This window comes from Scyliorhinus canicula, chromosome 1 (genome assembly GCF_902713615.1).
Source record: "Scyliorhinus canicula chromosome 1, sScyCan1.1, whole genome shotgun sequence".
NCBI classification, from domain to species: Eukaryota; Metazoa; Chordata; class Chondrichthyes; order Carcharhiniformes; family Scyliorhinidae; genus Scyliorhinus; species Scyliorhinus canicula.
In genome coordinates, this window is record NC_052146.1 from 293,827,087 (window position 1) to 293,852,836 (window position 25,750).

General features: G+C 48.7%; 1 protein-coding gene and 1 long non-coding RNA gene across 4 annotated transcripts in view; one reads left to right on the forward strand and one right to left on the reverse strand.

Annotated features, from left to right (window-relative positions):
- The window catches only part of smyd3 (SET and MYND domain containing 3), an 894,585-nt gene that overhangs the window by 397,267 nt on the left and 471,568 nt on the right, over positions 1–25,750 (forward strand). The window lies entirely within an intron of this gene.
- On the reverse strand, positions 10,054–25,678 carry LOC119975703. The gene is made up of 3 exons (XR_005462784.1): positions 25,513–25,678; positions 23,012–23,247; positions 10,054–10,219 (listed from the first exon to the last, which is right to left on the reverse strand). It is a non-coding gene; the product is annotated as an uncharacterized LOC119975703 (long non-coding RNA).

Below are 25,750 nucleotides of genomic sequence, written 5' to 3' on the forward strand. Positions count from 1 at the left end.
TGAGGGCGCCAGGTGCCTGGGAACACCACAAATGCAAGTTCCTCTCCAAGCTATTCACCATCCTGACTTGGAAATATATCGCCGTACCTTCACTGTCACCGAGTCAAAATTCTGCAACTCCCTCGCTGTGGGTGTATCTCCTCCACCCGGACTGCAACGATTTGAGGAGACAGCTCACCGTCACCTTCTCAAGGGCAATTAGGGATGGGCAACAAATGCTGAACACGTCTTGTGAAAGAATAAATGGAAAATATATTGGATACTAAAAGTAGAGTGCTCCATGAGTAATTTAGTAATTACCTGATTAAAATAGGTTTCCACCGGTGAGATCAAGGCTTTCATTATTAGAAAACAGTCGCTGGCAAACGCAACTCTGAGGCGAGGAGCCAGATCATCCAATCCGTCCAGTTTGCGTGATGCAGTGTTTGACGTCTATCAGTGGCTGCCATTGGCCTGTTGCTGAGCTGGGTGTAGTCAGGTGTCGCAACCTTTCTGTGGGTCGCACTTGTTTGCTCTTGGAGACCCTTAACCCCTCCCCGTACCCGCCCCCATCACTCTTAAAACAGCACTGCGTTTATGAACATGCAGTTAAATGGCCCTTGGCATCCCTTTGAGGCAAGCTGCCATGGTAATGACCTGTCAGATAATTATTCAACAACCTGATTGTGCAAATTGCAGAAATCTGTTATTCTGTGGCCATAACCAGTTAGCTAAGCCTCTGAGGGAATGTTCCAATTATTTACCGTGGCAGACCATATTTTGCTGCAGTTTAGTGTGACTTGTTTCCTATTGATTGTCTCCTGTACATTATGGAAAGTTGGGTGTTTTTGTTTAAACAAAGAGTCCAGAGTCGCCAGTCAGCTGTTTCTTTCCTCTCCGCACTGTGACTTCAACCAAGACCTTTCTGAAGATGAGGAGGAGGAACTCACCTGCCAATTCACAATTGTGTTAATGTCTTAGTATGCAGTCCATCAGTCTGCAACTGATCAAAGGCATTTATTTCTTCGAAGCAAATCAAGCTCTTTGTTAAATCAGTGAGCAAAATGATTTTCCGGGAATAAGGAACGCATTTGTTGCTAATGTCACACCAAGTAATTACAGTTTCTTAAATACTCCTATGAATCTCAGTTAATTGTCTCTTGTCTTGTTCTGGAAGATATATTTTGCACCCACTATCTGCACTGTGCACTTTCTGGACAAGTTGAAGATGAAGTGAAGTTTCCTGTACTCTGCCTCAATGATGTGTTTTGACACTAGTCACAAAGGGAATATGATGGGGAGATGCCGGCGCATTGGACTGGGGTGGGCACAGTAAGACAACAGATTAACGTCCAACAGGTTTGTTTTGAATCACTAGCTTTCGGAACACTGCTCCGTCATTCACCTGAGGAAGCACAGGGTAGGGCATTGGGGAAGGATAAACAAGCTGGAGCGTCTAACTCTGTGGTAAGAAATTAAGGGGTGGGTGTGCAGATGTGATCAGAGAAGCAATCAGCAGACCACCCTCACTCGTGCGGCCTGTCTGTTCTCCCCTCCCCCTCATGCCAGCCTGATTCACCCCACCCCCTCCAAGCTGTCAGAGTATAGTGGCGACAATGCACGCTGAGGGTCTGCATGTGTGCACTGTGTTGGCTCTGATCACCGCTTGAGCAACAGCAGATGAGCAGATACCACAGCCGTTCAGGCAGCGGCAGGAGGTGGCCTTGAGCTGACTTCCCACTCACTGGCGGAGCAATCCAGAAGAACTGACATCCAAGGAAGCCCAGACCCGCGACATGGGATGGGAAGCCAAACCCTGGAACAATCCCAGAAAATCCATACTCAAAATACACTGCAGAAGCTCACTGAGGCTCCTTCGACAGCACCTTCCAAACCAGCAACCTCGATCACCCAGCAGGACAAGGGGCAGCAGACACCTGGGAAACCCCACCAACTGCAACTTCCCCTCCAGACCACTCACCATCCTGACTTGGAAATGTATCGCCGTCCCTTCACTGTCGCTGGGGCAACATCCTGGAACTCCCTCCCTAACACTGTGGGTGTGTTGCAACAAGATCAAGAAGATGGCTCGCCACCACCTGCTCAAGGCCAATTCGGGATGGGCAATAAATGCTGGCCTAGCCAGCGACACCCACATCCCGTGAAATAAGTACAACAAACATGGACTTCCTTCATTGACCTGTTGCCTCTTCAAACTGTTCAGTCAATCTATTCGGACATGAATTTCCCTTAACAAACCCGTGCCGACTGTCCTGGATCAGTCTGTGCCTCTCTAAGTGACAGTTTATACCAAATGTCAGAATTCTTTCCACTAATCTGCCCGTCATCTGCAGCCAATGGTTTGGGGGATGAACAGAGAGCGCGATTCTTCAATAAGGGCTTCAAGTTGGAAGTGAGAAGTGATGACCATGCAGCTCAGAGTGACAAAATGAGACGATAAAAGCTGCTGGGCCGAGCAGTCATCAAAAGAAAAACTCTGCAACGCCGTCCCCAACCAGGGGCTGGTTTAGCTCAGTGGGCTAGACAGCTGGTTTGTGATGCAGTACAAGGCCAGCAGCGTGGGTTCAATTCCCGTACCAGCTTACCTGAACAGGTTCCGGAATGTAGCAACTGAGGACTTTTCACAGTAGCTTCATACTTGTGACACTAAAATGTTATTATTATTATTTTTATTAAATGCAGGCCTTAGAGAGACCGCGGGAGCAGGACCCCATTTGCCAGATACAATCTTCCCAACCTGCTTTCAACAAACCCAAAAGTCACTTTAAACAGCTTCAAACGGGTTTAAAGAGGAGGAGGAAAACCTTACTCTTTGTACCGCTGGGAGTACCAGGTGCCAGTGGAGGCCAGCAAGGGTAGTGGATGTGAGGCATCGGGATCAGGCTATGGATGAGCTGAAGTTTGGAAAGGGAGATTTAGGGAGAGAATTCCAGGGCGCAAGAGACTCGGAAGCTGAAGGATACCGCCACCAATAGTGGGATGATTAAAATCAGGGATATGCACAAAGACAATTGATGGGGCTCAGAGACCTTGGTGAGATGTAACGCTGCAGAAGGTTACAGAGAAAGGGAAGGTTGAGGCCTTTGGGGGGGAGATGGGGAGGTTGAACACAAGGGATCAGAGCATCACTGGAGCGAGAGCCAACACAGGTCTATGAGTGCCGCGTAATGGGTGAATAGGCTTCCTGCAAGTTGGAGCATGGGCAGCAGTCTTTTGGATGGGCTCACTGTTAGTGGATGACCAGGAGAGCATAGTTTAAACTGGAAGTGAGAAAGAGGCGAGCGAGGGGAGATTGGCTTGCATGCAGAACAAAAGCTGGTTATAAAGACTAACTGAGACTCCAAGGAGGTTGCACATGAAGAAGGATGGCATTGAAAATGGAAACGTCAGGCGATTACAGTCTATCCCCATTGTAAGAATTCTTACAACACCAGGTTACAGTCCAACAGGTTTGTTTTGAATCACTAGCTTTCGGAGCGCAGCTCCTTCCAATTGAATTGCATTTACCATTTTCCTGCCCACCTGACCAGTCAATTAATATCTGCAGCTTTCCTCCCCACTATCAACCACACAGCCCCCATCACAGAACTGTCACGGTGCAGAAGGAGGCCATTTGGCCCATAGTGTTTGCATCAGCTCTCCAAACGAGCTCCACGACTGCTCATTTCATCTGCAAACTTCTCAATCATGCCCTTAACATTTAAGCGTAGAATACTGAATTAAGGGTGGCATGTGGCGCAGTGATTAGCACTGGGACTGCGGCGCTGAGGACCCGGGTTCGAACCCAGGCCTGGGTTTGGAGTTTGCACATTCTCCCCATGTCAGCGTGGGTTTCACCTCCACAACCCAAAGATGTGCTAGTTAGGTGGATTGGCCACGCTAAATTGCCCCTTAATTGGAAAAAAAAAAATTGGGTACTCTAAATTTATTTTAAAAAACACTGAATTATACTCCCATCAGCCAGTGTCTCGGAACTCAGCCTTGTTAAGGGGGCAACGTTTAAAAATAAGAGGAAAATGTTTCACTCTGAGGGTCGTTAGTTTGCAGAAGCAGGCAACGTGCCTCAATGACTACCATCTGGTGGCCTTGACATCGATCATTATGAAGTGCTTCGAGGGGTTGGTCATGAGACACAACTCCATACTCCCAGAACGCCTTGATCCACTGCAATTCACATACCCCCACAGCCGATCCACAGCAGACGCCATTTCCCTGGCCCTACATTCATCCCTGAAGCATCTTGACAACAAGGACTCCTACATCAGACTCCTATTTATTGACTACAACTCCGCCTTCAACACCGTAATCTCATCCAAGCTCATATCAAAGCTCCAAAATGTAGGACTTTGCTCCCCACTCTCCAACTGGATCCTTCGACTTCCTGACCAACAGACCACAATCAGTAAGAATAGACAACAACACCTCCTCCACAATAGTCTTCAACACCGGGGTCCTGCAAGGCTGCGTACTTAGCCCCCTACTATACTCCCTTTACACACACGACTGTGGCACAATTTGGCTCCAACTCCATTCACAAGTTTGTTGACGATACGACCATAGTGGGCCGGATCTCGAATAACGATGAGTCAGAATACAGGAGGGAGATAGAGAACCTAGTGGAGTGGTGTAGCGACAACAATCTCTCCCTCAATGCCAGCAAAACTAAAGAGCTGGTCATTGACTTCAGGAAGCAAAGTACTGTACACACCCCTATCAGCATCAATGGGGCCGAGGTGGAGATGGTTAGCAGTTTCAAATTCCTAGGGGTGCACATCTCCAAAAATCTGTCCTGATCCACCCACGTCGACGCTACCACCAAGAAAGCACAACAGCGCCGATACTTGCCTCAGAAAACTAAGGAAATTCAGCATGTCCACATTAACCCTTTACCAACTTTTACAGGTGCACTATAGAAAGCATCCTATCTGGCTGCATCACAGCCTGGTATGGCAACTGCTCGGCCCAGGACCGCAAGAAACTTTAGAGAGCTGTGAGCACAGCCCAGTCCATCACACGAACCTGCCTCCCATCCATGGACTCCATCTACACCTCCTGCTGCCTGGGGAAAGCAGGCAGCATAATCAAAGATCCCTCCCACCCGGCTTACTCACTCTTTCAACTTCTTCCATTGGGCAGGAGATACAAAAGTCTGAGAACACGCACGAACAGACTTTGGGGCAGCATGGTAACAAATCAGTAGAGAAGATGTGTGAAGAGGTCAGATCAGTCCATAAGAGGGTCCTTTAGGAGTCTGGTAACAGTTGGGAAGAAGCTGTTTTTAGAATAGAATAGAACAGTACAGCACAGAACAGGCCCTCCGGCTAACTGGTGGTTAGCATAAATGCTTCACAGCTCCAGGGTCCCAGGTTCGATTCCCGGCTGGATCACTGTCTGTGCGGAGTCTGCACGTCCTCCCCGTGTGTGCGTGGGTTTCTTCCGGGTGCTCCGGTTTCCTCCCACAGTCCAGAGATGTGCGGGTTAGGTGGATTGGCCATGCTAAATTGCCCGTAGTGTCCTAAAAAGTAAGGTTAAGGGAGGGGTTGTTGGGTTACGGGTATAGGGTGGATACGTGGGTTTGAGTAGGGTGATCATTGCTCGGCACAACATCGAGGGCCGGAGGGCCTGTTCTGTGCTGTACTGTTCTATTCTATTCTAAAAACAGCTTCTTCCCAACTGTTACCAGACTCCTAAAGGACCCTCTTATGGACTGATCTGACCTCTTCACACATCTTCTCTACTGAGCAGTACTGCACTCCGTATGCTTCACCCGACGCCTGTGTCTATGTATTTATATTGTGTATTTATGTATGCCTTCTGTTTTTTTTTCATGTATGGAATGATCTGTCTGGACTTTACGTAGAACAATACTTTTCACTGTACCTCGGTACGCGTGACAATAAATCAATACCAAAGATCTTTGTTAACGGGTGTGGACACGAAGGGCTGAATGGCCTCCTCCTGTGCTGTAAACCTCTATCAATCTATAAACTCTGGAAGAGAGTGCCGTCAATGGTGTTCCTCCCTCGCAGCTTAGTGTCTGTGCGTGCATGCTGTGCCGGCCCTTGATCTGCCCATGCTCAGTAGCACCGACACCCACGGTGCCTGGCTAACAGCAAGAGGAGACCTGGAGCAACCTTCTAACTTGCTGCCGGAGGGGGTGGCAAGTGCCATCCCAGGAAGCCCGGGATGTGGGACAGGAAGCCAAATTCCGAGCCACCTGCATGCCCTGGAACAAGCTAAGGGATTTTGAGAAGTGTGGAGGAACAGAACGATCTTGATGTCGGAGCACAAATGGCACATGGGCCCTTTGTCGGTTCAAGCATTTAGCGTAAGATAAGGGAACTTGTTCTCAAACTGTATAAAATACTGGTCAGGCTACAGTTAAATATTGTGTACTGTTCTTCTGCTCCCTGCATCACAGGAAGGATGTGATTACACCAGAGGGTGCAAAGGAGATTTACAAAGTTGTTGCCAGGAATGGAGAATTTTAGCAATAAAGAAAGATTGGATTGACCGGGTTGTTTTCTTTGGAAGAGAGGAGGCCGGAGGGAGACTAAATTAACCTGTGTAAAGTTATGATGAACCTAGATAGAATGGATCAGAAGGACCCATTTCCATTAGCAGAGAGGTCAATCACTGGGGGGGGGGGGGGGGGGGGGGGGGGCATAGATTTGAAGTCATTGGTGGAAGGGTTAGAGGTGTGATGAGCTGAAATGTTTTACACTCCGAGGATGTTAGTGGGGGTCTGGAACTCGCTGCCTGAAGGAGTGGTCGAGGCAGAAACCCACTTTGCATTTAAAACACATTTGGATATGTGGTTCGGGTGCCCCGTAACCTTCAGGCCTAACGGACTGAGAGCTGGAAAGTGTGGCTGGGCTGCTGGACGATCGAATGGAAAAAAACAAGAGTCCCGTTTTGGGTGGGTTTAGAATCATAGAATTTACAGAGTTTAGCGGGGTGTTTCCCGGTGTTGGGAGCGCTGGGAACGACCCCGCTTTTAAACAGGACTCCGCTTCTTATTCGGGACTCGGCGAGGAACGCCCACCGAGGCCTCACTTAGACCCATTTCCTGCACTAACAAGCTCAGTTTACCAGTGCTAATGGCACCCTGATCTCTCAAACCCCCACCTCTGGAGCCCCCCAACCTACCAATTATGGGGTCCTATAGCCCCTCTTATCCCACCTCGTAAGAGCCGGGCACCCCTGGGTCCGATCCCCGGCATGGACAAGGTGCCACCTTGACAATGCCAGCCAGGCAGTGCCACCTGAGCACCCTGACATTGCCAGGGTGGCCACCGGTTGTCAATTCCAGGGTGCCCGGATGGCACACCAGGGTGCCAAGCAGGCAGTGTCACGTTGCCTGGGCGGCATTGGGGCCATCAGTGTACCACCCTGTCCACAGCCCGACCACCCGGAGGCTCATGATTGCCTGGGTGACCCCCCCCCCCCCCCCCCCCCCCCCCCAAGTGCCGTTATGCCTGGTCCACGTTGTGGTGACCGGTGCGAATCGGTGCCCGGTCAAGGTCTCCGAGGCGAGGCCATTCGATCTCGCACCGTTTGTAACTCTGGCAGAGGCATATTTAAGTCAGTCTATCCGCCCAGTTGAATATGAAAATCTGGTTCATGCCCAGTGAGGATCGTGTTGAGGATGCGCATGATTCCACCACCAAATACTCTTCCCCTCACTCCCCTTGTCAGCATTTTCGCTTGGACCGTTCCCTCCCGGATACCCTGGTCCACTCCTCCATCACCCCCAACACCTCACCCTCTTCCTTTAGCATCTTCCCATGCAATCTCAGAAGGTGTAACACCTGCCCCTTTACTTCCTCACTGCTCACCATCTCAGGCCCTAAACACTATTTTCAAGTGAGGTAGCGCTTCATGTGCACATCCTTCAATCTGGTCAATTGCATTTGCTGTTCCCAATGTGGTCTACTCTACATTGGAGAGACTAAACGCAGACTGGGTGACCGCTTTGCAGAACACCTCCGGTCCGTCCACAAGCAGGATCCAGACCTTCCTGTCGCTGCAATTTCAATTCGGCGTGCTGCTCTCTTGTCCACATGTCCGTCCTGCAATGTTCCAGTGAAGCCCAGCGCAAACTGGAGGAACAGCACTAATCTTCCGATTAGGCACGTTACAACCTTAACATTGAGTCCAACAACTTCAGACTGTGAACTCTCTCCTCCACCTTCCTCTCCCCTCCACCTTCACCCCATTTTTATTTCTATCAATTTATTTTTATTTTCATTTCTTCCATTGATCGGTCCCCCCCCCCCATTGTTCTCCTCCCCTCCCTCCACCCCACTTAGGCACAACTGCTCACCGTTGTTCTGCCATTCACACAACCCAATCTCTTTATGTGCCACTATTGGCACCCTTATTAGCCTTTATCGCCCCCATTTACATTCATTTTGTCTTCTGCCCTCGACATTTTGTCTATCTCCACCCATCGCTGGCCCCCTATCCAGTCCCACTACAGTATAAATCTGACCCCATTTCCAGTTCTCTAGTTTTGACAAAGAGTCACCCTCACTCTTTGATTCTTTCTCAATTGGCTTGCTGGCACATCAAATCCTCAACGTTAAAACGTCAACTCTCTTCCATTACTTTCAACTTGATTTAATTTATCTGCTTATTTACAAAACCAGGGGGGGGATTTAAATGCAACATGCAGCAGCTGTTGAACTAAAAAATGTGTGTATGCTGCAAAAACCTCAGCATGTCTGGCAGCATCTGTGGAGAGAGCGAGAAACAGAGTTCATGTTTCCAGTCCAAGTTCCAGTTCCACACACTTTGTTTTATAAATTTAGAGTACCCAATTATTTTTTTTTCCAATTCAGGGACAATTTAAAGTGGCCAATCCACCTAACCGGCACATCTTTGGATTGTGGCGGTGAAACATCCTGGGGGTTACCATTGATCAGAAACTGCATTGGGCTAGTCATATTAATACAGTGGCTGCCAGGGCAGATCAAAGGCTAGGAATCCTACGACGAGTAACTCACCTCCTGACCCCCCAAAGCCTGTCCACCATCTACTAGGCACAAGTCAGGAGTGTAATGGAATACTCTCCACTTGCCTGGATGAGTACAGCTCCAACAACACTCAAGAAGCTCAACACCATCCAGAACAAAGCAGCCCACTTGATTACTCCCCGTTCCACATACATTCAAAACCTCCACCACCGACAAACAGTGGCAGCCGTGTGTACCATCTACAAGATGCGCTGCAGTAACTCACCAAGGTTCCTTAGACAGCACCTTCCAAACCCACGACCACTATCATCTAGAAGGACAAGAGCAGCAAATTCCTGGGAACCACAATATCTGGAGGTTCCATTCTAAGTCCCTCACCACCCTGACTTGGAAATATATCACCGTTCCTTCACTGTCGCTGGGGCAACATTCTGGAACTCCCTCCCTAACAGCACAGTGGGTGTATCTACATCCCAAGGATTGCAGCAATTCAAGAAGGCAACTCACCACCACCTTCTGAAGGGGGTTGAGCAATAAATGCTGGCCTAACCAGTGATGCCCACATTCCATCAAATAATTTTAAAAAAAGACACTGGGAGAATGTGCAAACTCCACACAGACAGTGACCTGGGTCAGGATTGAACCCGGGTCCTCAGCACCGTAGGCAGCAGTGCTAACCACTGTGCCACCGTACCACCCGCAATTGTGCACGCGTACACACACCGCACACGCATGCCCCCCCCCACATACCACGCGCGTGCACACACATACGCCTAGACGCATGTGCCCACCCCCACTGCATGCCCCTCACACATCACCCCACATGCTCCACGCGCGCGTGCACACACACAAACACACACACACACACACACACACACCCACATATACACACACATATTTGTACGCACACACATTGCGTTCTAGATTTGGCGATTGCTAATCAGCTGCTGTCCAGATGTGCCTTCTCCTATTGGTAAGGACAGTATCAGGAACTTTCCACGGGGAATAGTGAACATATATCAAAGGTCTGATTCTAATGTTAATGTTGTCACAACGTACGCTTGGAGCATTTCATTTTTCACATGATTTATTTTTGCACCATGTTAAACCCTGAGCCAGCCTCAGAACGCTGATGCAATATGCTTTGATGTACGTCCTCAACTCATTGATTCTTCTGGTGTTTGTCTGTGTTGACCAGTACGCTTTTGGTGGTCAAAGTCAGACCATCGATCCTCGAAAACCTGAAATATGAAAATGTACCGTCAAAATCCTGGACCTCCAAACCAACGCCGTGTTGTTGTGTCACTACATCGATAGACCCCCCCAATGGGTTCAAGGACCCACCACCTTCTCGAGGGTACTTTGCTTGGTAGATCAATCCAAGGTTTTATCACTTGCAATCCAGACGTAGCCTAACTAATGCCAGGTTAAGCTCTTGTACAGAATTTTAAGAAAGTTGTCATTTTTTTTGAAAGGGCCTGAGCCAGACGTGCTGTTTTTGATTCTCAAATTTGGGAAAAGATGTTGGAACAGTGCCATTGTTTTCCCACATGCTCCTAGTCTTAAATGGATTCCATCTGGCTGTTGGCATTAAAACAGGGCTTTCATTGCAACTGCTAAATATACTGCCTCATCTGTCAAGTTTTTTTTGTTGTTGCTTGTTTGACATCTTTGGAGAGGGCTGGATTTTGGGGCCTTGACCGTATCGCAGTCAAAATTAAGCCTGGGTCTTGAAGACGTAATTGGTTGGAGTGTTGCTCAAGGAGGGTAAACCAACACCCTTTCTGCCCAATCAGCTGGAAGTAGAATATTCAGTGCCCCCCCCCCCCCCTTAGAAAAAGAGCAGTAGGTTCCTCTTGTGGCCAACAAACATTCCTCTATCAACCAGAGAATCATGCTGTGCACAAAATGGCTGCAGAATTAGCCCAAATAACTACATCAGTACCGCAGTGGAAGCAAAGTGCTGAGAAAATGCTCAGAGGAATTTTCCATAAATATATATATACCAAACGCACATCCACTACCATCTAGAAGGACGAGGGCAGCAGATACCTGGGTGCCCCCACCTGAAGGTTCCCCTCCAAGTCACTCACCATGCTGACGTGGAAATATATCGCGGTTCTTTTACTGTCGCTGGGTCTGATGTGTTGGGTACTCTGGATCCGTGGAGACTGCGTTTACCTCAGCATTAACACCTATAGCCGACCAACACTTGAAATGAAATTAAATGAAAATGAAAATCGCTTATTGTCACGAGTAGGCTTCAATGAAGTTACTGTGAAAAGCCCCTAGTCGCCACATTCCGGCGCCTGTCCGGGGAGGCTGGTATGGGAATCGAACCGTGCTGCTGGCCTGCTTGGTCTGCTTTAAAAGCCAGCGATTTAGCCTTGTGAGCTAAACCAGCCCCTGTGAAATAGTACAACACTATTTTATTAAGCTAGAAACTATTGAACGTACTTTCACTGTGGGTCGACACTATGTTAGATTAAACTAAAGACCTATGCTTATCCTAACCAATCTCTGCACTCAGCACATGGTGGAGATCTATGCTGTAAGCTGTGAGCTCTGTCCTTCTGAGAGGCTGCATCCCGAATGAGCGTGAACACTGATGCCCTCTGTCTTTATAGTGAGTGTGCTCTGACTGGTGATTGGCTGCGATGTTGTGTGTGTTGATTGGTCTTGCTGTGTGTCAATCAGTGTGTGTCTGCACCATGATATACTGGTGTGTATATTATGACAGGGTCAAAATGTTGAATTCCCTCCATAACAGCATTGTGGGCAACTAGGGATGGGCAATGAATGCTGGCCCAGCCAGTGACACCAACATCCCGTAAATACATTTTTAGAAATGTTGTTTCTCTTATTTAAAATGAAGTTGAGCTCTTCTCAATTGAACCATGTCTCTGCCTCACTTGGTGACCACACACACACTCACCAGCGACTGGGTAGCAATCAGAATCAGCCATTGAAATAAACAGATAAATCTCTGGAAATACTCAGCTGGTCTGGCAGCCTCTGTGGAGAGAAAGGACAGAGCTCATGGGCGCGATTTACCAGCCTTGCCTCGTCTGACTTGGTGATGCGACGAGGCCGTTGAATCTCGCAAGATTCGTGACACTTGAACCGTCACATGAGATTCAACGGAATCTCGCACAACATCTCGATCTGGATCGCGCCCACGCTGGGTGAGACCCAGATTAGCATATTTAACTGAGCCATTCATGAGTCAGGCCACGCCCAGGAGACCTCGGCAGGGCGGCGTTTAGCACTGGCCCACACAAACATGGACCAGGCATCGGCAGCACGGTGGCACAGTGGGTTAGCCCTGCTGCCTCACGGCGCCGAGGTCCCAGGTTCGATCCCGGCTCTGGGTCACTGTCCGTGTGGAGTTTGCACATTCTCCCCGTGTTTGCGTGGGATTTCGCCCCCACAACCCAAAAAAAAAAAGATGTGCAGGTTAGATATCATAGAATTTTCAGTGCAGGAGGAGGCCATTCGGCCCATCGAGTCTGCACCAGCTCTTGGAAAGAGCACCCTACCCAAGGTCAACACCTCCACCTTATCCCCATAACCCAGTAACCCCACCCAACACTAAGGGCAATTTTGGACACTAAGGGCAATTTATCATGGCCAATCCACCTAACCTGCACATCTTTGGACTGTGGGAGGAAACCCACGCACACACGGGGAGGATGTGCAGACTCCACACAGACAGTGACCCAAGCCGGAATCGAACCTGGGAACCTGGGACCCTGGAGCTGTGAAGCAATTGTGCTATCCACAAGGCTACCGTGCTGCCTAGGTGGATTGGCCACGCTAAATTGCCTCTTATTTGGGAAAAGATGAATTGGGTACTCTGAATTTACAAAAAAAAACATGGACCAGGCGTAACAGCACCGGGGTGGGGGGTGTCCCAGGCCATGTGGAACCCCGGGTGGTTGGCCTCTGGGCAAGGTGGTACCCTGGCATTCCTGCTGGCACCAAGGCACCTTGGCATTGCCAGTCTGGCACCTTGGCGCTGCCAGCAGGGCACCCTGGCAGTTACCACCCTGATACTGCCAGGGTGCCTCGCTACACTACCTGGGTGCCAGGTTGCCCATGCCATGAGTCGGGGGGGGGGGGGGGGGAGCCTTGCCCATAAGAGGTAGGATGGGATGGGGGGCTGGAGGGCCCCGTAAGTGATAATTTGGGTGGAATCGGGAGTCCAGAGGCCACCAAGGGTTTTCTGAGGGACCAAAAGATCGGGGCTTTCCTTGCAGAGGCCAGGAAAAACAGCAGCATGCTGTTGTATAGCCGGGTCTGTCTTGGCGATGCAGGCGCTGAGAACATCCCGTTCAACCTGCCCCGAAACAAGCCTCTCTTGTCCCGTTGAATCATGCCCATGTTCCTGGCCCATCAGAACTGAGAAACATTAGAGGTTTCGGTGAGTGGAAGGAGGGAGGAAGAACAAAAGGGAAAGTCTGTGATAGGGTGGAAGGTAGGAGCAATCGCGTGACAAACGGATTCATGATCCAAAGCCAAAGGAAGTGGTAACGGATATAATAAAGAAACAAAAGATGCGTCTAGATGAGGTGCGAATGGCTGGGTGGATGCCACCTGATGCAAAGTGAAGAAATGTGAAACAAAATGGAGGCACAGGTGATGATCTAAAGTTATTGAATGCAGTGATGTGTCCTGCAGGCCATAAACTGTCTAGTTGAAAGATGAGGTGCTGATCATCAATCTTGTGTTGAGCTTTATTGGAAGTGTAGCAGGCTGGAGACGGGAGGTGAGAGAGGGAGAAAGTGAACTGAAATTAAGAACGTTCTCTACTAGAAAACCTTGCATTTGATTCTCCACAATCACAGGGCAGAGCTCTGGAATCCAGTTGTAGAAAACCTTGAGCTACCTCTTTTGGGGTTAGTTTACTTTCCGATTAAGGGGCTATTTAGCATGACCAATCCACCTCGTCTGAACATCCTGGGGTTGTGGGGGTGAGACCTACGCAAACACGGGTAGAATGTGGAAACTCCACATGGACAGTGACCCAGGGCCGGGGTTGAACTGCCATGAGGCGGCAGTGCTAACCACTACACCACCATGCCACCCATTAGTTTACTCTTTAAAATGGGGATTGGATTTGCAACTTATTGGGTGCGATCCACTGGCAATTCAGCGTCGGATAAGCAGCTGGCCGCGGCGTAGCGTGGCTGATAAAAGCTGGGAGACCCCGCTCCCAGGACCTGCCAGGGGATCAGAGGGCCTCAGGTACATGCCCTTTGGGTAGGGTGATGCCCCGGTGCTGGTGGGCAACTTGACAGTGCCAGGCTGGCACCTAGGTGACACTGCCAGTTGTCATGGGCACTGCTATGGGTGCAAGGTTGGCACTGCCAAGGTTCCACACTGGCATTTTATGCATACGTGCGATCAGGATGGGGGTGCCGTGCGTGTTGGGGGGTGTGGGGGAGGGGCCAGGAGCCCTCCCATAGTGCGTTTGGGCTGGGGGGGGGGGGGGGGGTGGGGATCAGGAATCACTTTGGGGTCTCGGAGATTGGAGCGTCATTTTGAAATGGTGTCCTGATCTCGCTACACTGGAGAGATCCAGCTAGCAGAGCTCCCCAGTGTACAAAACGGGGCTATGTGCAGCCTCAGCTGCACGTTCCCCACTGAGGCCACTGTTTTTGAACTGTTAGGACTATTAATTCAAGAACATTTCTTTAAAATAGAATGGGAGCAGAAATAATTGGAATCATTTGTTAGGAGCGTGGCTGCATTTTAGGCCCTTGGCCTAGTTTGTAGAATCATAGAATGTTGCAGCACAGAAAGGAGGCTATTTGACCCATCATGCATTGAAGGGGTTTGCCGATGAGTCCTGTTCTTTCGCCATGGTCCTGCACATTTGTTCCCCTTCAAATGTTTATCCAATTCCCTTTTGAAAGTTCTGATTGAATCGTCTCCAGCACCCTTTCAGGCAGACATTCCAGTTCATAATAAACTTTTCGCATTATAAGAAAATGTCCTTGGCCAGGATTTTACAGCTTCACCGTGGTATCTCTCTCTCTCTCCCTCCATCCCTCACCGTCTGTCTGTCTGTTTTTCTCTCTCTGTCTGTCTGTCTCTCACTCTCTTCCTCGCCCTCAAGGCCTTGATCTTCCCCCTCATCCCTTAGCTTTGGCATCTTCAGATGGTTTTCTATTCTGAAAGGACAGTTGTTGGTGCCAAGGGCCATCCCACTGCCCTCCCCCCTCACTTGCTGACAACAAACCCCCTCCCCCACCTCTGAGTCTGGAAATGTAAACAGTCCAATTTGAATGAGTTCGCCTCATTACTGTCCCCGCATGCCACCCGCACCCCCCCCCTCCCCCCAACACCCCGTGCCCAGAGTAACGGTAAACAGTTTTGAAAATAAACCGAGATATGTGGTCTTGCAAAACATAAGCTACTCAACCAGCCCACACCTGCAAAACCCAAAACAAAACTTCTACTGTTGGTTATGATTCTGTGATTGGGCAACACTTTCTGAATAATCCTGAGTGCGCTAATAGCTATACTAACAACCAATGTAGGATCATCAGTTGGGCTCGTAACATGGCCCCTTTATGCCTGCTAGAAATGACATGCATTCGGACACAATGACCCATTCTCTGCAAACAAAAGGAATATGTTCAAGTGTTGTGCCTTGTTTATAATTACCCAGGAGCTTGGGGAGCCTATGGTCAGTCCTATGTTACTTTCTCCATGACAACATGTGGCCAATCAGAGCGACTTGTCAACCAATCAGGACCCTTTTCTTCTGTAGTATAATTTGTGATTGTTTGAAATTTGGCATTCTTGTGTTTGTCCCGATGAGTGCAAGGTGAAAAGCTTCAGCAACATATCGCTCTTTTCACCAATAATAGGAGGAATATTGATATGAATATATATCCTTCTTCCAAATTTCCAATTCCCAAGAAGTCATATTAGGCTCAAAACATTTGCTCTGTTTCTCCCTCCGCAGATACTCCCAGACCTGCGGAGCTTTTTCAGCATTTTCTGTTTTTAAATTAGATATTTCCTTAAATTGCACTCTGTGTATCGTTTAGAAATGTCTGGCCAGTGTTGATTATCTGCTTATCCTGCTCAGCAAACAAGTAAGTGAGCACGCTCGTAGCTTGCATTTCCTTCAGCATCGTGCGAGTTTCAGGGAATCTCTCGTGGAAGTTTTATGAATTAAATGACTCCTTAATGAAGGTGTGAACGGCGGTGATGAAACACTAACGAGAGTGCAGCCCGAGTGAGCAGCTGCAGCATTCTGTTCCCCAAGTCGGAGAGGTCCCACGACATGTGGTTTAAGTGTTGGTGGCTGGCAGCCAGTCACCACCATTAGATACACGTTTTCCTGAACACGCAGGTGGATTGCAATGTGTAAAAATTCCCATTGCAAAGCGGAATTCAGAATTGAGCTGCCAGCGTGGAAAGCAAGAGGGTGAATGTGAGCAACTGTCCACTATCTACGAGGTACAAGTGTGCCTTGGAATACTCCCCATTTGCCTGGTTGAGTGCTACTCTAACACTTGAGATGCTCGACGCTATCCAGGACAAAGGTGCCTGTTTGATTGGCACCCCTTCTACATACATTCACTCCCTTATCACTAGTACTACCAGTGTATGCCATCTACAAGATGCACTGCAGCAACTCACCAAAGCTCCATCGACAGCATCTTCCAAACCCACCACCTCTACCAACTAGAAGGACAAATGCAGCAGCTGCACACAAACATCACCACCTACAGGCTCCCCACCAAGCCACTCACCACCCTGACTTACAAATACATCACCCTTCCTTCAGTGTCCTGGAACTCCCTCCCTAACAGCTCTCTGGGTGTACCTACACTACATGGACAATTCCAGAAGACAGCTCAACACCACCTTCTTGAGAGCAAACTAGTGACGCCCACATTTCCCGAATGAATTAATAATAATCATCATTATTAGTATCACAAGTAGGCTTATATTAACACTGCAATGAGGTTACTGTGAAAAGCCCCTAGTCGCCACACTCCAGCGCCTGTTCAGGTACACCGAGAGAGAATTCGGAATGTCCAATTCACCTCACAAGCACGTCTTTCGAGACTTGTGGGAGGAAACCGGAGCACCTAGGGAAACCCACACAGGCAGGGGGAGAACGTGCAGACTCCACACATTCAGTGACCCAAGCTGGGAATCGAACCTGGGACCCTGGCGCTGTGAAGCAACAGTGCTAACCACTGTGCTATCATGCCGCCCTAACGCTGCCAAGAAATAACAGGTGTTTGAAGTCCATCGACAAAGCTCTGGGGCATAAAGTAGTGCGCCCACTGTGCTGTGGTTATGTGGTGTGCATTGTTAACAGATGCCTACTGTTCTGCTGAGCTTGGAGGAGTCTGCAAATGAAACTTCACTCGCGAGCAATTTAATCAACGGTGGTTTATTTTGCTGCCTGCGTTTCTTTATCTGGTGTCTCTAGTGCCTATTGAACTGGCAGGTGTAGTGTTGCCTTGTTCTGTGTGATAGTCCTGCAAGAGGATTTCTTTGCATGATTATATGTGCAAATTCATATTATGGAAATGGAAAAAAAATCAAACCGAGAAATTCTGACTCTCATTCCAGCCAACTATTTACAATCTATGTTAGTGACTTGGAGACGGCGATAGAGGGTTCTATAGCCATATTTGCAGATGACACTAAAATAGGTGGGATAGTAAATTGGAATGAGGAAATAAGAAATTTACTAATGGATATAGATAGGTTAGGTGAGTGGCCAAAATTTAGCAGATGGGGTTTAATGTGGATAAGTGAGATTATCCATTCTGGTCGAAAAAATGGAAAGTCAGCTTTTTATCTCAATGGAAAGAAACTGTTTCGGTGCAGTGGGATCTGCGTGTCCTTCAGCATAAATCGCAGAAAACTAGTACAGCACGTAATAAGGAAGGCAAATGGAATTTGGCCTTTATAGCTAAAGGAATAGAGTATAAAGGTAGAGAAGTGTTGCTGCAACTGAAGTGGCATTGGCCAGACCCCACCTGGAGTACTGTGTACAGTTTTGGTTCCCTTATTTGAGGGAGGGATGCAGTTGCATTAGGGGCAGCTCAGAGGAGATTCGCCAGATTGATTCCAGAGATTTGAAGGGTTTGTCTTGTGAAGAAAGGTTGAGCTGTTTAGGCCTATACTCTCTAGAGTTTAGAAGAGTGAGGGGAGATCTAATTGAAGTATATAAGATGCTAAAAGGTATTGACAAAGTAGACCTCGAGCGAACGTTGCCTCCTGTGTGGCAATCAACAAGAGGTCACAGTTTTAGAATAAGGGGTAGCAGGGGCTGGTTTCGCACACTAGGCTAAATAGCTGGCTTGTAATGCAGAACAAGGCAGCAGCGTAGGTTCAATTCCCGTACCAGCCTCCCCGAACAGGCGCCGGAATGTGGCGACTACGGGCTTTTCACAGTAACTTCATTGAAGCCTACTCGTGACAATAAGCTATTATTATTATTATTTAAAACCGAGATGAGGAGAAACCACTTCCCCCAAAGGGTTGTGAATCTTTGGAATTCACTACCCCAGAGTGCGGTGGATGCTGGGACAGTGAGTAAATTTAAGAAGTAGATAGACAGATTGTTAATCAGTAATGGTTTGAAAGGTAGGAAAGTGGGGTTCAGGCTGAGATGAGATCAGACATGATCGCATTCAATGGATGAGCGGGCTCGAGGGGCTGAATTGCCCACTCCTGCTCCACTTCTTATGTTCATGATTATTTATGGAAGATGTGACACTTCTAAATTTCACGCCTTTTACTTCATTTTCTGCCCACTGCCTCACTTTGTAAAGATGTACACTCTTTGTTGGGATGTGGCTCATTGAGATCTGTGTTCATTTCCAGTACCTCATCTACACAAATGATTCTGCATTCAAAGAATGTTAGTATGATTGTCGTGATCTGGCCTGTGACCTTGCCCACGGCGCTAGTCATGATCTAGCCTGCGACCTTGACCACTGCCCTGACCATAGCGCTAGTCATGATCTGGCCTGTGACCTTGCCCACGGCACTAGTCGCGATCTGGCCTGCGACCGTGCCCATGACGCTAGTCGCGATCTGGCATGTGACCTTGCCCACGGCGCTAGTCGCGATCTGGCCTGTGACCTTGCCTACGGCGCTAGTCGCGATCTGGTCTGTGACCTTGCCCACGGCGCTAGTCGAGATCTGGCCTGTGACCTTGCCCACGGCACTAGTCGTGATCTGGCCTGTGACCTTGCCTACGGCGCTAGTCGCGATCTGGTCTGTGACCTTGCCCACGGCGCTAGTCATGATCTGGCCTGTGACCTTGCCCACGGCGCTAGTCGAGATCTGGCCTGTGACCTTGCCCACGGCGCTAGTCGCGATCTGGCCTGTTACCTTGCCCACGGCGCTAGTCGCGATCTGGCCTGTGACCTTGCCCATGACGCTAGTCGCGATCTGGCCTGTGGCCTTGCCCACGGCGCTAGTCACAAACTGGCATGTGACCTTGCCCATGACGCTAGTCGTGATCTGGCCTGCGACCGTGCCCATGACGCTAGTCGCGATCTGGCCTGTGACCTTGCCCATGACGCTAGTCGTGATCTGGCCTGTGACCTTGCCCATGACGCTAGTCGTGATCTGGCCTGTGACCTTGCCCATGACGCTAGTCGTGATCTGGCCTGTGACCTTGCCCACGGCGCTAGTCGTGATCTGGCCTGCGACCGTGCCCATGACGCTAGTCGCGATCTGGCCTGTGGCCTTGCCCACGGCGCTAGTCGCGATCTGGCCTGTGACCTTGCCCACGGCGCTAGTCGCGATCTGGCCTGTGACCTTGCCCACGGCGCTAGTCGAGATCTGGCCTGTGACCTTGCCCACGGCGCTAGTCGCGATCTGGCCTGTGACCTTGCCCACGGCACTAGTCGCGGTCTGGCCTGTGACCTTGCCCATGACGCTAGTCGTGATCTGGCCTGTGGCCTTGCCCACTGCGCTAGTCGCGATCTGGCCTGTGACCTTGCCCATGACGCTAGTCATGATCTGGCCTGCGACCTTGTCCATGACGCTAGTCATGATCTGGCCTGCGACCTTGTCCATGACGCTAGTCGCGATCTGGCCTGTGACCTTGCCCACTGCGCTAGTCGCGATCTGGCCTGTGACCTTGCCCACGGTGCTAGTCATGATCTGGCCTGCGACCTTGCCCACGGCGCTAGTCATGATCTGGCCTGTGACCTTGCCCACGGCGCTAGTCGCGATCTGGCCTGTGGCCTTGCCCACGGCGCTAGTCGCGATCTGGCCTGCGACCTTGCCCGACAGCTGGAGAAATCCCGCTGCCAGGTTGTGTGGCTGACGTGCTGAGCTGTTTCCACCTGCATGGAGATCAGTGAGTGATGAGAGCATCCAACAAAAAAAAAATTGCTGATCAGCTTTGAACATCTGGTTCCATATCCAATTTACAGCCAGCCCAATGCTGCTGTTTATACTTGATACAAGCCCTCTATTCCTCTTGATACACGCAGTCTATTCCTCTTGATACAAGCCCTCTATTCCTCTTGATACACGCAGTCTATTCCTCTTGATACAAGCCCTCTATTCCTCTTGATACACGCCCTCTATTCCTCTTGATACAATCCCTCTATTCCTCTTGATACAAGCCCTCTATTCCTCTTGATACACGCCCACTATTCCTCTTGATACAAGCCCTCTATTCCTCTTGATACAATCCCTCTATTCCTCTTGATACAAGCCCTCTATTCCTCTTGATACACACCCTCTATTCCTCTTGATGCACGCCCTCTATTCCTCTTGATACATGCCCTCTATTCCTCTTGATACAAGCCCTCTATTCCTCTTGATACAAGCCCTCTATTCCTCTTGATACACGCCCACTATTCCTCTTGATACAAGCCCTCTATTCCTCTTGATACAAGCCCTCTATTCCTCTTGATACACGCCCTCTATTCCTCTTGATACAAGCCCTCTATTCCTCTTGATACACACCCACTATTCCTCTTGATGCAAGCCCTCTATTCCCCTTGATGCAAGTCCTCTATTCCTCTTGATACAAGCCCTCTATTCCTCTTGATACAAGCCCTCTATTCCTCTTGATACAAGCCCTCTATTCCTCTTGATACAAGCCCTCTATTCCCCTTGATGCAAGTCCTCTATTCCTCTTGATACACGCACTCTATTCACCTCAGTCACACAGCGAGTTCCACATGGTCACCACTCTCCGGATGAAGAAGTGCCTCCCGAATACCTCGATTATTAGGGACTGCCCTCGATTTATGAGCCCAATTCTGGACTGCCCGATGAGTGGAAACCGATTCTCTCTGTCTGCCTTATCCAACCCTTTGTTGATGTTCGGGTCTTCTCCTTTTGAATTCTGTCCTTGCTGCCCACCCTCATTCCTCCCCCCACCCCCACGTGGGGCTGATCAACTTCATACCTCAAGCTGGTACAGTATTTACAACTGAAAAATGCTTTTGCACGACATCCCTGGTTGTTATCAATCAAGCAGTAAAGCTTTCTAACCGCTAACGGAGGGCACATATATAATTGTGAGTTACGGGGGGGGGGGGGGGGGGGGGGGGGGGGGGGGGACTGTGTTATTTATGAAATCCTTCCGTGTTATTTATGAAATACCTCAGCAGTGTTTTCTATTGGCACTGTGCGTGTCTCTGCCTTGTGTTTATTGTGTGAGTTATGGGGGAGGGAGCAGCTTTCAGCATAATGAGGCAGGTTTATACGACATGCATCATATCATTTCCCTTATCCCTGGACTTCCATTCATTTCAAAAGGGAAAATGCAGCTATCAACAAAAATAATATAGTGCACCTGCCCCTGGATTAACATACATTCTGTTTATTGTCCTCTTTTGCAAGGAATGTGGAATTCCGATTGTGTGAGAGATATTGACTCGGGAAGGCTTCACATTTATAATAATAATCTTTATTGTCACAAGTAGGCTTACATTGACACTGCAATGAAGTTACTGTGAACAGCCCCTAGTCGCCACATTCCGGCGCCTGTTCAGGAATTGTCAGCTGGTACAGGAATTGAACCCCCGCTACTAGCCTTGTTCTGCATCACAAACCAGCTGTCTAACTGACTGAACTATACCAACCACATTGCCATGCCGTTGACAGGCACAGACGGTAACGGTGGCCCCCCTTCCCTTACCATGACAAGTGGAAGGTAATAACCAACTCCGGCGGGAGAGAACTTAAACATTTTCCTCATGATCTTCAGTGGCGTCAGAGTGGTGCTGCTACTGAGTCGCGGGGTCACTCGCCCCCCCACCCCACCCTCACCCTCGTCCTCGATCCAGGACCTGGGCACAAAAATCCAGCCCTGGCCCTCCGGTGCAGTACCGAGGGCGCGCTGCACTGCCCCACTGTCCATCCTTCGGATGAAACGGTAAACCCGGAGCCCCACCTTGCTGCTCGTGTGGATGTACAAGATCCCAGGGCACCGTTTTGAAGAGGAGCTGGGGGAGGGGTGGCTGGGGGGGGGGGGGGGGGGGGGGGGGGGGAAGGGGGAGCTATTCCTGCCATCCTGGCCAATATTTATCCTTCGATTGACATCACAAAAGAAATCAGCTGATCTGGTCATGATCGCATTGCTGTTTATGTGGGAGTGTGTATTACCTGCTGCGTTTTAACAACAATGACGACACGTCAGAAAGTACCTGCCTGTAAAGCACTGTGAGGAGGTGGTGAAAGGCTGGAGATCGATTTTTTTACAAACTTTCGCAAGAATCGTTAAGAGCCTCAAAAAATGTTGAGGTGAAGAGGGACTGGATGAGGCTCTGGTACAAACACCTATAAACACCTATTGGATCGAACAGTCTGTTTCTGGAGTAAATCCCATGCAATTCCACCGAATATAATTCCAATAATATAATTCAGTGCACATAATTTAAGTCTTTATTCTCAGATGACTCAAATCACACACACACACAAACACACAACAACGTACATACCCTCATGCCCACGCTCCCTCATTCACAATCAATTCGCCTCACCCCTCGCCCCTCATTTCTCAGGCTTACAAGACCTTGCAGAGTCCTTGCAACGTGGCTGGAATAGGTTCCATCCTCGCTGTGTAACCTCCTTGCTGCAGCATTCTCTAAAGTCTGCCTCGCCTCGAGGCCTCCCTCGTCACTCGAGGACCTCCATAAAGGTTTAGCTGAACGCAACAGCTGGCATCTGTAACATTTGCAGCTCTTCGAATACATTCCAAGCTCCTTTTTTTTATTGAAGGCTTCATTTCCCCTCTGATGCCTTGCTGTATTGAATAGAAAATGTCAAGATTTGAAGAAGGGCCATAATAAATCATTAGCTCATAATATGCAGGTTTGACAGGCAGTGTTACAGTTTATTAATGGCTATTTTACCCCAGGGACATACAGAAGAAGACTGCAGGACCAAGCCAATTTTGCTCAGTCAAACTGAATTGTCATCAATGTTTTTTAAGTAATACATAGATATATAATATTTATATTTAATCTATGCAGCCACAAAAGCAACAAAGGTTTGTTCCAAAGGGGCGAAGATTGCAGAGTTACTGGAAATTTGGCTAAAACATTTGAAACTCTGCAGTATTTCAACCGTCACCATGGCAACAAATGAAAAAGGGCTTTGGGGTTATTTTGTTATTGAGAATTTCCATTTTTTTGCTTGCATTTATCCGAAACCCAAGCTGTGAAATCCCTGCATCTGGAAACACTGGCAGTGGGAATGTGGCCCCAACTAACACTCTGGCTCTGTGTCGGGAAGACATATCCCGTACCTCGTTTGACCGGAATCGCCAGTGGCGCTGCTTGGGAGGGAGGGTTTTCCGGTCTTCCTTCCTGCGACAGAGATATCGGGAAGTCTCCCGGATTAACTGGGAGTCTGATGTTGATGGGAATCTGGCTGCGTGTTCGAGAGGAGGCAGTGGAGTAATGGTTTTGTCGCTGGACTAGTAATCCAGAGAGCCAGTGTAATGCTCTGGGGATGTGGGTTCAAATCCCACCAGGGCAGATGGGGAGGTTCGAAATCAATAAAAACCTGGAATCAAAGGTCTAATGTCAATTGTCGTAAAAACCCATCTGGTTCACTAATGTCCTTTTAGGGAAGGAAATCTGCCATCCTTACCCGGCCTGACCTACATGTGACTCCAGACCCACAGCAATATGGTTTACTCTTAAATGCCCTCCGGGATGGGCAATAAATGCATTACCAAATCCCATAACCAATGGAAAAAAAAAGATCTCCATGGCAAAACCACGACCTCTACCACCGTCATCCTTCAAGGCTGAGTTGACTATGTTGATGATCTGGGTGTTTGGCTGGGTACTGGTGGGTATGTAGGTGCGTGTTTGCTCCAAATAGCATGGGATACTGCAGATGATTGAGTTCTGGACAAGTTGCTAGCTCAGGATTTCCTCTCTTTGTCCATGCGGCCCATCTGGGTTCTGATCCGGCCCACGACACATTTTGATGATGGATGCCCACGCGCAGGGTTGCCACATTCCCCTGATTTCTGTCCACGTAGTTTTTTTTTTCTACCTGAATGACGGAGGTGATTTGCAGGTAAAGCGAGGAGAAGTGAGGTGAGATGCGTGCTGATAGCTTACAACACTGACTGTGAGAGCCATGACTCTGACAGTATATCCTGGTCGAGGTAAGTGATTCAGAAGCCTTCTGGTGAACATTTTGCCAGTGATGGCGAGGAATGAGATTCCTCTATGATTGTCGCCCGATCGGTGGGTTCCTTTCAGCTTGCACAGGTGGATAATGGAGGCATCTTTGTATTCTTGCGGGATGGTTCCTTGCTCCCACATGGTCTGATAGAGATCAGTGAACTTCTTGACCAGGCATTTGCCCCAGTGGGGGTAACACCAGCTCCTGAAGCTTTGCTGCCGGACAGGTGCTTGGATTTCCTGTGTCGTCTCTGACAGTGTGAGAGGGTCATCAAGAGAGCAGTGGATGGAAACGTTTTGATTACTTCTTCATCGATGGGTGAAGGCTGTATGGGGATGTGGTTAAAGTGCTCTGCCCATCATTTTAGAATTTGGGCTCATTCTGTGAGCAGTGACCCATTTGGCACCGAGGATTGGTGATGAACCAATAGACTGGGTCTCATAGACTGAGTTCAGAGCGTCATAGAATCTCTCCCAGTCTTTGTAGTCTGCATATAGATAACATTTGCCTGTTTCCTGATTCAGCCCAGTCTACCTTGTGACAATATGTTTATTGCAAAGAATACAAAAGGTTACAATTTGATGTTATTACTTCTCACCACCAGATGGAAATAAAGAGCAGTCATATAAATATTATGTGACTTCTGGGAGAAGGCGTTTAGGTGTGAGATTGGTTGCGTAGTGTAGAGTTCTGTCGTTAGAGATATTGTATAGTTTAATTTAATAATTTATACCTTGTGGCTTGTTCAAATCTTATTTAAGTAGTGTAAATAAATCAGCTTTGTTCACTAACTTAGCTTAATGTTCTTTGTTCAACACTACGTGCTCAAGATATCCTGATTTACAAAACCGAGAACATCACATACCTCTGACCGTACATTGGATGTTCCAGTCATCATCATGCTCGGATAGTGATGACTTGACATTGATAAACCATGTCGATGTTTTTCTTCCAGTTGTTTGCCAGAATGCAGCTCACGACTACCTTCCCAAGGGCAATTAGGGATGGGCAACAAATGCTGGCCTAGCCTGCGAAGCAAACATCCCGAAAAAATGAATTTAAAAAACCCACAATGTTTTCATTGAACCAGTCTGATGTTTATG